Genomic DNA, 13,512 nt, shown 5'->3' on the forward strand with positions numbered 1-13,512 from the left:
AGTAGCGGAGACAGGGGCGGAATGAACTACCGCAGCAGAAGGGATCTCGGTTGTCTGATTTAATCTAGAGGCGCTAGTGAGCTCCCAGACTGATAAGTGTTTAGCAGAACGACGTCTGATGTGTTTAGTAAGGCTGCAAGAGTTACCACGCACAAGTTGCGTAGTATGCCTTTTACAACTTTCCTGACCATTTCCAACTAAGATAGGTCTGTTATATTTTTCTTTTCTTCACAATCAACGTTTAGTCACCTAAATCAGCATGTTCTTATTTGTCTTTTTATGCAATGTAGTTGCGAAAAAAAGATGTCTACAGTGGATAATGAATGTTTTCTCATTAGATGTGCTTTTGGGGTGGAATGCTGTGCTGGTATAGTCGGCGTTTCATTCTTTATTTGATGGATTCAACCGCGTGATTTGGCTTTCTCATTTGTAGATGGTACATCGTTATGAACGGAAAACGCAGAGACAAAAATGGCCCACAAAATACATGGAACAAGCTGTTGAATCACAAAACTCGCGGAAAATACCAGCTTGGTTTCAATAAGGAGCGAGAATTAATATTTGTCAGATATGTTAAGGCTATGCAGAAGCGACGTTTTGATATGACTATGGAAGATCTGCGCAGATCAGCGTATCAACTCGCAGAACCAAACGGATGCCCGCATGTATTTCACAACGAAACGAAAATGGCTGGAGAATTTGGGTCCTTGTATTCCTGGCTTGTAATCCTGACTTAAGTTTCAGGAAACTGTGCAGGCAGTGGGCTCATAAATCGTGTGTTGGCCCAGATATTGAGGACAATGAAGCCCAGTTTACTACTAAGATATGTCGTCGAGGAAAGTGAAATGTAAAAAAAAGGAGACCATTCCGCCCTGTGCACGGGGTGGAACGGACTTACAGAGGTATTCTTCCGTCGCTTCTTGATAGAACAATTCCATATTGAGGGTTGAATAACACTTAGAAGGTTTTTTGTTCTACTGATTTTTATTTGTATGAACTAGTTTCCGGCTTATTAGGCCATCCTTAGATGTTTACAAGTACCTTGTGTTCTTACGAACCAAACATTCTCGACTAAGATACAACGTACTTAAATACGATCTTTAGTTGTAGTAATATCTTGGGAATTGTCAAACGAGTCTTTTGACTTTTTGTTCCGTAAAACTGTTCTTTAACATAATAAATCACATTTTATGGTTTGTTAGTGCCATGTATAACAAAAATTAGAATTATTTAGAATACACATTATTACAAAATTACAATTTTTTGGTATTTGTTGTGAACAGTCGCACTGGAAACTAATTGTTGGTTGTACAACAGTGATGTTTTCTTTGGGGTTACATTTTGTTAATAGAAAAATTGTGCATTAATAAATACCAAATATTACATTGTTACAGTTGAATTACAGTTAGGAATGTAAACACGTAAGGGATATTACATTATATTGGGGTGTGAATTTGTTCACTATTGGGACACTTTGTGGTTAGTAGCAGGTTTACTGTATTGTGTAAAGTTTAAGGACGGTGATGTGCTCAGTTGGATTTGGTCATTTAGAACCAACTGGGGATTTAGGGCTAAGTGTTTGTTAATTTCAAGTGCTTCTAGTAGGCCGAGTTTTCTGCCTTTGTTGCCTATATGTAGCACTTCTGTGTGTGTTAGACATTTGTGCCCTTCTTTGAGCGCATGTTCATCAATATTGTATCTTAGTCAGAACGTTTGGTTCGTAAGAACACAAGCTCCGTGTAAACAATAGTCAGTGATTATCTGATTGGCCTAATAAGCCGAAAACTAGTTCATACAAAGAAAAATCAGTAGAACAAAACAAAACCCTAAGTGTTATTCAACGCTCAATACATTATCTCTTGGGTGACTGGTAGCTGAAATTATCAATAAATTACTAGCTATAAATTTTTCTCACTATGTCTTTAGTGAAATTTCTTATCTTACCGCTCAGTCTCTCAAATAACTTCATCTTCCCTACGTTCGCATCCTTAAATACATAAACTGCATCATACGTTGCAGATCTGATAACTGTAGCAGACGAAAATATGGTTTTAGAGCATTATTTCCATACCATGAATTTAGAGACCATTTTTGCATTCTGAGTTTTGCCGTGAACACACTTCTTTAGAAGTTCAGGAAGCACAGCCTTCTAGATGCATCCCATGAAAGTTTTCTTGAAAGTAATCCACGGAATCGTTGTTCACCCACCTAGTAATTAAACGTTACTTAAAAAGGAGTTTATGGCAGGAAGATCGTGTCACACATTTCATTATTTTTCAGGCACTTCGGATGCGATTTCTTCATTGAAACTTTTTGAATTTATTGTCCACGTGTTTCACTACTAAATAAAATGTAAACTGAAACTGAAATTTTCGATCAATTATATGAACATACCCATTAATGTTATTTTGTAGAGATGAGTTTATCAGAAACATGCACTGCTGACTTTTTTAGACTTGTAGATACTACAGTTATACCGTCTGGCTGCGCTATGATGACCGTTTCTGATACTGAGTTATTCCAGGGTAGTATGACCTGGAGCGGAATGGTGTTTATACGCAAAAGTACATGCTATGACAGAATAACTGTTTGGGATCTAGCGGACTATGACAGGGAAGTTTTATGTAAATTCAGGTTTGGTACGGATCTGATTGTAAATTGCGGAACTGGGTACTTGCTTTTCTAAATACAATTACATTTTAGTGGAATTTACAGTAAACTACTTATCATTTTAAGGAATTCGATTAGAGAGTGTTTTTGGAAAAATTCCATTTTTCAAAAAATGGTTCAAATGGCTCTAGCACTATGGGACATAACATCTGAGGGCATCAGTTCCCTAGACTTAGAACTACTTAAACCTAACTAACCTAAGGACCATAGCAGCAGCACGGTTCCGGACTGAAGCGACTAGAACCACTCTGGCACAGCGGCCGGCTCATTTTTTAACCTGAGTAAAAATCGGAAGTACTTGTTCCACTTTGTTACACTTACACTTAATTTCGTATGACAGTAAATGCTTTATAATTTTCTTGAGTCAGAGTGTTTAAAACATCTTCCTGTTCTCTGTTTTTAGTTATTGTGACAGGTTTATTATTCAAGTAAAGTTGTATTTTTTTTAATATCTCGACTCAATGCATTAACAAGTGAATAATGCTAATATGAACTCAATCAATAGACTCCACCTTTTCCTGTTCACCCAAACCAGCAGGCTAAAGAGTTTTAAAAAAACATGGTAAAGGTACTCAGCAGAATCTTGGATGAGTATCTAAACTGGGAACAGAAGCCTAGCGCAGCGTGCAGGAAAGCTTTCTGTTGGCTAAATGCTAACCAAATATTTAGAAAAATATTTTCATTTCAAATAAAATGGGCAGATGGAGGGAATATTTTGAAGAGTTGCTCAATGTAGGTGAAAATTCGATCAGTAATGTTTTCGATTTCGATGTACAATGGGATAGGAATGATGATGGAAATAGGATCACACTTGAGGAAGTGGAGAAAATGGTCAATAGATTGCAGTGCAATAAAGTGGCTGGGGTGGATGAAATTAAGTCGGAACTCATCAAATACATTGGAATGTCAGATCTTAAATGGCTACACAGGATAACTGAAATGGCGTGGGAGTCGGGACAGGCTCCATCAGACTGGACGAAAGCAGTAATCTCACCAATCTTTAAACATGGAAACAGAAAATATTGTAACAACTACAGAGGTATCTCTTTAATCAGCGTTGTTGGTAAAATCTACTCGGGTATTGTTGAAAGGAAAGTGCGAGTATTAGTTGAGGACAAATTGGATGAAAATCAGTGTGGGTTTAGGCCTCTTAGAGGTTGTCAGGACCAGATCTTTAGCTTACTGCAAACAATGGAGAAGTGTTACGAGTCGAACAGGGAATTGTATCTATGCTTTATAGATCTAGAAAAGGCATATGACCGGGTTCCTAGGAGGAAGTTATTGTCTATTCTACGAGATTATGGAATAGGAGGCAAACTTTTGCAAGCAATTAAAGGGCTTTACATAGATAGGCAGCAGTTAGAGTTGACGGTAAATTGAGTTCATGGTCCAGGGTAGTTTCAGGAGTAAGACAAGGCTGCAGCCTGTCTCCACTGTTGTTCATATTATTTATGGATCATATGTTGAAAACAATAGACTGGCTGGGTGAGATTAAGATATGTGAACACAAAATAAGCAGTCTCGCATATGCGGATGACTTAGTTGTGATGGCAGATTCGATTGAAAGTTTGCAAAGTAATATTTAAGAGCTAGATCAGAAACGTAAGGCCTATGGTATGAAGATTAGCATCTCCAAAACGAAAGTAATGTCAGTGGGAAAGAGATATAAACGGATTGAGTGCCAAATAGGAGGAACAAAGAACAGGTGGACGTTCCAAGTACTTAGGATGCATATTCTCATAGGATGGCAACATAGTGAAAGAACTGGAAGCGAGGTGTAGCAAAGCTAATGCAGAGAGTGCTCAGCTACGATCTACTCTCTTCTGCAAGAAGGAAGTCAGTACCAAGACTAAGTTATCTGTGCACCGTTCAATCTTTCGACCAACTTTGTTGTATGGGAGCGAAAGCTGGGTGGATTCAGGTTACCTTATCAATAAGGTTGAGGTTACGGATGTGAAAGTAGCTAGGATGGTTGCAGGTACTAGTAGATGGGAGCAATGCCAGGAGGGTGTCCACAATGAGGAATCAAAGAAAAACTGGGAACGAACTCTATAGATGTAGCAGTCAGGGTGAACAGGCTTAGATGGTGGGGTCATGTTACACGCATGGGAGAAGCAAGGTTACCCAAGAGACTCATGGGTTCAGCAGTAGAGGGCAGGAGGAGTCGGGGCAGACCAAGAAGAAGGTAACTGGATTCGGTTAAGAATGATTTTGAAGTAATAGGCTTAACATCAGAAGAGTCGCCAATCTTAGCACTGAATAGATGATAATGGAAGAATTTTATAAGGTGGACTATGCTCCAGATCGAACGCTGAAAGGCATAATCAGTCTTAAATGATGATGATGATGATGATAAAATAAAAGTTATTCCAATCTTTATACCGTCTCAATTCCTACAAGTGTGATGTAGTTCAGCATGGAAAAAATATTGAAAAATTCAGACGACTCAAACTAGGTATGAATGCTTGCTTAATATTTGTGTGTAACTTTCAGTTTTCGCTTTCATGAGCTGTTCCTATTCGCAGTCTGGATGCAGTCGGATAAATGACTGATTTTCACATGGTTTGTTTGATTCTACAGTATCTTAGTCAAAGGTGTCCTCAGTACTTCTTCCCTTAAACAAAATACTTGTCACATCTCCATAACTGCATTACCAGATCGGATAGGTTCAGCATCTTGGCTGTACCCTTCCGTAGCACTAAATCTACATGCGTCAGCTTCCCCGTTTCAGTCACACGACTGCGAAAGAAACTGCCTTGTAGCACACAAAATGCCCAAAGGCGCAGTGCATTAAGAAGAGATTAAATCTTTACCAGTTGTCTACACCTGTCCAACGAGGAACCAATATATTTATCACATTGCACGATATATGTGGTTTTCTCATGTTGTTTCTGCTCTTGTTTCATCTCGTTTTCTAAGGTTACCCTAAAATTTGTCGCTCTTCCTCTGACCATTCAACATCTCCACACTAATTGGTTCAAATGGCTGTGAGCACTATGGGACTTAAATTCTGAGGTCATCAGTCCCCTAGAACTTAGAACTACTTAAATCTAACTAACCTAAGGACATCATACACACCCATGCCCGAGGCAGGATTCGAACCTGCGACCGTAAGGGTCGCGCAGTTCCAGACTGTAGCGCCTAGAACTCCTCGACCACCCCGGACACGCTAATTCCTTCTGCATCGTCGCCGAACGTTTCTGTTGGTGCTATTAGTCACTTCCGACAAAAACATAATAAGGAATTGCTTAATAATAAGACGATATTTCTTGAATTCCAGATATTCATTATTATTATTATATTGCTGCTCCACTGTACAAATTGTAATACTAAAGCACTAAGGATGTCTCGCCGAGTTTAAAAATGGACCTGAAGACCTTAATATTACGGAGTGAAATAAATATAAAAATAAATAAGTAAATAAAACTATAATTACCCCTGTTAGAATAGTAAATCCCTCCCTATATCACTCTTTGACAGCAGGCTGGAAAGTTTGACGGCGAGGGAATTGCTCTCTCGAGGAAATAAATCGCTGTCATTGAGAACTTCCTTTTGGCACGGCACTGGTGGTCGGCTGTATTAATTTACTACGTCCAGCCTCAGCGCTGGAGATTAGCGGCTCAGTGGAGTACTGTGCGGCTCACCCGGTGGCCCACATTCAGGGGACGCGCTGTGTACGTGGTGTATTGTATTGTGTGGCTGTGTGTGCGCGGCGGCCGGGCTCCCTCTAACGCTCCATTACGGTGGGCGGCCCCGTTCACGCCATTAGCAAATCACTCTCGTCCCGAAAGCCAGATTACTGCAGCCGCGTTCCCGCACTGCGGCTAGCACATCCGTGAGCTCACTGCATTCCGCAGCCAATCACAAGCAAAGCAGGGCTTTGGCGTGACTTCAATCAACTGGTCAGTTCTCTTCTCTTATGTCATCAGCATTTCGACTGGACTAATACATAGAAGAACTGGAACCATTTGAAATGTGTGGCTGTCAAAGAATGTTAAAAACAAAATGTACGACTTAAGAACGATAATAAGATGTAAAATGAGTCAGTGAGGGTGAAAGTCGGTGTAAGATCATTTGCCTAAAGATGAGTGATATTACTGAAACATCTGCTACGATATCTAGGAATAGTTAGGTAGGTACAGGAAGAGGCAGTACATAGTAGGGGCAGACAAGTGTCAAAATGTGAAAAACAGATTCCAGAGAATGTTTGGTATAACTACTGCGTCAAAATGAAAATATTATCACAAGATACGACTTATTGAAGAACAGCATCGTACCAGTTATTTTCTAACAGAGCAGATAAGATAGTACGAAGACAGTACGTTTAGGATTTTCACAGCAGTACAAAAAGACATGTCCTGGTAATGGATACAGAATATGAGAAGTTACGCACATAACTTACGTAATTCCAAACAGGTAAAAACATACTACTTTCTATTGACCAATTAATATTTACTGGCGATGGGTATTCTTTTCGAAGAATCGCTAATGAACTCCCATAGTTAGCTATGTCAAACCTATTTGCATAAGAAACATCAAGCGATTACTATGGGATAGTTATACGTGAAAAATATGTTCTGAAGCGTAGCAGTACGTAACATTTAAGCGACGAATCGTTCCTTCAAACATACCTGACCGAGACGCTTAATCCTGACCCCGGTGTAAGCAATGGTAATGGAAGCTCATAGAAACCGAGTTATTGCATGTATTTGTTGTTGTGGTCTTCAGTCCTGAGACTGGTTTGATGCAGCTCTCCACGCTACCCTATCCTGTGCACGTTTCTTCAACTCCCAGTACCTACTGCAACCTACATCCTTCTGAATCTGCTTAGTGCATTCATCTCTTGGTCTCCCTCTACGATTTTTACCCTCCACGATGCCTTCCAATGCTAAATTTGTGATCCCTTGATGCCTCAGAACAGGTCTTACCAACCGGTCCCTTCTTCTCGTCAAGTTGCGCCACAAACTCCTCTTTTCCCCAATTCTGTTCAATACCTCCTCATTAGTTATGTGATCTACCCATCTAACCTTCAGCATTCTTCTGTAGCACCACATTCCGAAAGCTTCTCTTCTCTTCCTGTTCAAACTATTTATCGTTCATGTATCACTTCCATACATGGCTACACTCCATACAAATACTTTCAAAAACGACTTCCTGACACTTAAATCTATACTCGATGTACATGTAAAGCATGAAAAGTAACGTGCTTTGTTCACATTAGCTGATATTCTACAATAAACTGCGATTGACAGCTATATCTCAAATTTGAGATTCTCGCCAGTGACACCTTAGGATGTGTGCATGTAAACAGTGGGAAGTGCCAAAAAAATAGTTACCAGTAGTAGTAAACATGTGGCGTTACTGCCAGCAAAGTCCTTTTAAGTACGATTTATCCGAATCTGAGGCTGATACGGATAACTACTAAGCAGATAAAGTCCCTGAACATGTTCCTGAAACAAATGTGCTTCAGAAGTTTTTACTGATCAGGTAACAATAAATAATTATTAAATAAGTAGAAATGTTAAGGACCATCGTTACCACTGTCTACATGCTGTAGCAATGTGATTGCTAAAATTAATTTTATATTGTACTGAGTCATAGATTTATCTACGTAGTTGTTATACTTTATTGTTGCAAAAATGGTTACTGCAAATCTTAGTAAAGCTTCTGTTACTGCCACAGTGAGTAATTAGTTGTAGGTTAATGATAATCCACGTTAAGCGCACTCAGTTTGCAAATAAACCTCGCTAAGGAGTTTTAAGAATATTTTTCGGGTAGAATTACCTATTTTAAAAGCATTTGGTTACTGTAGGTATATTTGAAAGCAGAGACTTATCTGAATAACAGAATCACACTCAACGTCCTTGAGGAATATTGCTGATGACATTTTACTGAAACTTTGTTCCACAGTTTCTCAGAGCAACCAACTTGTCCTTACAGCGAGAGTTGTCAAATGCCTTGTCTGAGAAGAATGTGATATGATACTTGACAGTATACAAAATCTTTATCATAAGCGACTGGGCGTTTGACATTGACATATGTCACGTGCAAGATGAAAACACTTTACATAAATTCGGTTGTGTTATAATTTGTTGTGGAAGAGCAAGAGATCAATACCGGATTACAAACGGCGTAAGACAGCATCTCATTATGTTTTATCTTAACTATCGAAGAAGAAATTAACAAAATAGGACAGATGTTTGAAAGTGGGATTAAATTTATGGTGAAAGAATATCAATGACAAGATTTGTTGACTAAATATCTATTCTCTGTGAAACATTAAACAGACTGGAAGATTTGTAGAAATGAATGCTCTACGAGTATAAAATATGGTTTCTGTGTAAATCAAATAAAAAATTTTGAGAATCGGTGGAAAATATATGAGGCACAAATTCAACATCAAAATTGTGGGAGACTTTAGAAGTTAAATAACAAAAGACGTGCGACAGAGCGATGATTTAACACGACTAGGACAAGCAAGGTGAACATTCTGCAAATACGGCTAATTGTGTAAAACATAGCCCTTAATTTGAAAGGAGAAAGAAGAGAATAGAACCGATTCAGGGCTAGTGTTACGTAAAGAAAGTGTAAATTAATTTGGCTGGTAAAATAGAAATGTTCTTTCCTGCAACATCGACGAGCTAAGAGATATATAAGAACATAAACAGTATGCAGGGCGAGGATTATATGGCCTGTGTCCTACGGTACTAGAAAGAACCGTGGAGGGCACAAATTGTAGGGCAACAGATGCTGGAATACATACAACTAGGCAAGTTATATCCCGACAGGAGGAAATTGGCACACGATACGGAATTGTGGTGGACTTAATTTTTGTAACGTTCTTTATAGAGTAGAGAATTATAGGGTTCCCCTCGATAAGACGGAGGTGCACTACGCTGAGGGAGCGGTTACTCAGGTAGCATACTGTCTGTGGAGTGCACAAGGTTCCTTTCTTAGGCCAGTCGATGGTTAGACGTCTTCTGATGAACGCTCGCCAGCCGACATGCTGATTGAAATCGGATTGTGCGCAAAGTTGAGACGCCTAGAATGCCAACATTTTACAGTAAATAACCGCAGCATTCATAAAAGACTTCCAGAATTTACCACCCTCCAGGAAATCTGAATGAAACACAAAGTAGAAAACTACCAAATATTTAACGAAACGTGGAAATTACATCGGAAAGCCATAGGTCGCGGAGTGTTGACTGCAGTCGACAAAAATATTGTTTCGACAAAAATATTTTCTCTCGAGGTCAAAACTGAGTCACACTGCGAAGTTATATGGACTTGAATAACCGAGCTGCGTGAACTCACGTTAACCATCGGATGTATTTATCGGCTACGTCCACGTCTACTACTACGTGATTACTCTGCTACTCACAATAAAGTGCCTGGAAGAGGGTTCAATGAACCACCTTCAACTTATCTCTCTACTGTTCCACTCTACAACGGCACGCCGGAAAAACGAGCACTTTATTTTTTTCTCTGGAAGCCCTGATTTCTCTTATTTTATCGTGATGATCATTTCTCTCTGTGTAAGTGGGTGCCAACAGAATGTTTTCGCAGTCGGAGGAGAAAACTGGTTGTTGAAATTTCTTTAGAAGATTCCGTCGCAACGAAAAACTCCTCCGTTTTAATTACTGCAACTCCAGTTCACATATAATGCCTGTGGCACTGTCTCCCCTATTTCGCGATAATACAAAACGAACTACCCGTCTTTGAACATTTTCGATGACATCCGTCAGTCCCACTTGATTTGGATGCCACACGGCACAGCAACACTCCAGAATTGGGCGGACAAGCGTGGTGTAAGCAGTCTCTTTAGTAGAACTGTTGCACCTTCTAAAAGTTCTGCCAATGAATCGCAGTCTTTGGTTTGCTCTTCCCTCAACATTATCTATGTGATCGTTCCAGTTTAGGTTATTTGTAATTGTAATCCCTAAGTACTTAGTTGAATTTACAGCCTTCAGATTTGTGTGACTTACTGCATAATTGAAATTTAGCTGATTTCTTTTAGTACTTATGTGAATAACTTCACACTTTTTTTTATTCAGGGTCAATTGCCACTTTTCGCACAGATATCTTATGTAAATCATTTCGCAATTAGTTTTGGTCATCTGATGACTTTATAAGATGGTTAATGCCACTATCATTTGCTAACAATCTAAGACGGCTACTCAGATTGTCTCCTATGTCATTTCTATAGATCAGGAACAATAGAGGGCCCATAACACTTCCTTGGGGAACGTCAGATATTTCTTCTATTTCACTCGATGACTTTCCGTCTATTACTACGAACTGTGACCTTTCTAACAGGAATTCACGACTCCAGTCGCACAACTGAGGCGATAGTTCATAAGCACGCAGTTTGGTTTGAAGACGCTTGTGAGGAATGGTGTCGAAAACCTTCTGGGATTTTAAAACTATGGAATCAATTTGACATTCCCTGTCGATAACACTTATTACTTCATGAGTATAAAGAGCTAGATGTGTTTCACAAGAACGATATTTTCTGAATCCCAGCTGACTGTGTGTGAATAAACCGTTTTCTTCGAGGTTATTCATAATTTTCGAACACGGTATATGTTCCAAAACCCTACTGCAGATCGACGTTAGTGATATAGGCCTGTAATTAAGCGGATTACTCCTACTGCCCTTTTTGGGTATTGGTATGACTTGAGCAATTTTCCATTCTTTAAGTACGGATCTTTATGTGAGCGAGAGGTTGTATATAATTGCTAAATATGGAGCTACTGTGTCAGCATACCCTGAAAGGAACCTGACTGGTATACAATCTGGTCCGGAGGCCTTGCCTTTATTAAGTGATTTAAGCTGCTTTGCTACATCGATGATATCTACTTCTATGTTTCTCATCTTGGCAGTTGTTCTTGATTAGAATTCAGGAATATTTACTTCGTTTTCTTTGATGAAGGAATTTCGGAAAAGCGTGTTTAATAACAGTCATCAGTGGCTTTACCGTTGTTATCGCATAGTGAAGGTATTGACTGCGTCTTGCCACTGGTGTGCTTTATGTATGACTAGAATGTCTTTGGATTTTCTGTCAGATTCCGAGACAGAGTTTCGTTGTGGAGATTATTAAAAGCATCGCGCATTAAAGTAAGCGCTATATTTCGAAACTCTGCTAAAGTTCGGCAACCCTGGGGATTTTTCGTTCTTTTAAATTTTACACGCTTTTTTCGTTCCTTCTACAACAGCGATCTGACCCGTTTTGTGTACCAGGGGGGATCAGTACTATCACTTATCAATTTATGTCGTATATATCTCTCAATTGCCATCAGTACTATCTCTTTGAATTCATTCCACATATTTTCTACGCGTACATGATTAGATCGGAAGGAGTGAAGACTGTCTCTTAAAAATACGTTAAGAGCATTTTATCAGCTTTTTTATATAGATATACTTTGCGTTTCTTTTGATTGTTTTGATTGTTACGGTATTTAGCCTAGCAGCAACTGCCTTATGGTCGCTTATTCCTGTATTCGTCATGATACTACCTATTTGTCCATAATTATTTGTTGCTAAGGGGTCGCGTATGCTTTCGTAATCCTTTCTGTGGTTTCCTGACACCCTCTATCATTAAAAACCTCCCAGTCTCTTCCACACATCCCCGCTACCCGTGCAGCCGCTTCCTCTAAACCCGCTACCCGATAACACAAGTCAAGGAATGTGCTGCGTACACTGTCACAGAACCACCTGAACCTCTGATTCAGACTCTCCACTCTGGTCTGCGCCAAAGGACTACAAACGGTTCTATCGACGAATCTGCAGCTGGTGAGCTCCCCCTTAATCTCGCTATCCGATTGTAACGTAACAGTTTTATAATGATTCAAAGAAAGACTATGCTCAGTAGCGCGAAGTAGCCGATCATGCTGTGTTAGTTGGAATGTAGACTGATTGATTACAGTTGACAAAGAGTTTTATGAAATAGTTCTGAATACTTTTTCCGAAAGCTGAGCAGCTAGTTCGAGGCTTTGTGTGTACAAACAGGTCTGACCTTACCGTCAGCGTCATTGCACTTAAAATGAGCACTGATCATGACGTCATCATGGGCTCGATCTTTACTAATGATTAATAAAGCCATGAAGAGGGTAAGGCTGCTGTAAAGATCAGATAAGCAGTTCTTATCATCCTTCTTAGACAATGTGTGGACAAATTCTAAATTGACTGTAAATCGAGTTCTGGAGAATTCGGTGTCCCGTATGTGAATTGATGATTGAAAGGACGAACCGCGGTTTAATAACAGAGTTTTGAAAATTATGAGGAAGCACAGGTTGTTCGTAAAAGAAAGCTGAAATATTGACAGGAAAAAGTTAGTAGAAATTCATGCAATTAAATGTGATCGGTGAGCTAAACATACGACAGCTTCCACTGCCAAACCTTAAGGAAAGACTTGCAGTGAACCAGACAGAAAATTCTGTTCCTATGTATAACGTAGATCGAAAGACTCTATCCAGCCACTGGTCTACTAGTCTGGAGTGGAAACAGAAGACAACAAAACGAAAGTTGAAGTGTTAAATTTCGTGTTTCAAAAATCATTTGATCAAGCAAATCGTACAGACATATATCCAATCTGCATTCTTTTTTTTTCAGTCATCTGACTGGTGTGATGCGGCCTGTCCGACATCCTCCCCTGTACCAACCTCTTCGTCTCAGAGTAACACTTGCAACCTGCCTCCTCAACTATTTCCTGGGTGTATTCCAGACTCTGTATTCCTCCACAGTTTTAATCCTTTTCAGCTCCCTGTAGTACCATGGAAGTTATTCCCTGAAGTCTTAACAGTACTCTTCACTCACAAAATATTCTGTGAGCAGCAGAAAAGG

Source organism: Schistocerca piceifrons, chromosome 1, assembly GCF_021461385.2.
Source record: "Schistocerca piceifrons isolate TAMUIC-IGC-003096 chromosome 1, iqSchPice1.1, whole genome shotgun sequence".
NCBI lineage: Eukaryota > Metazoa > Arthropoda > Insecta > Orthoptera > Acrididae > Schistocerca > Schistocerca piceifrons.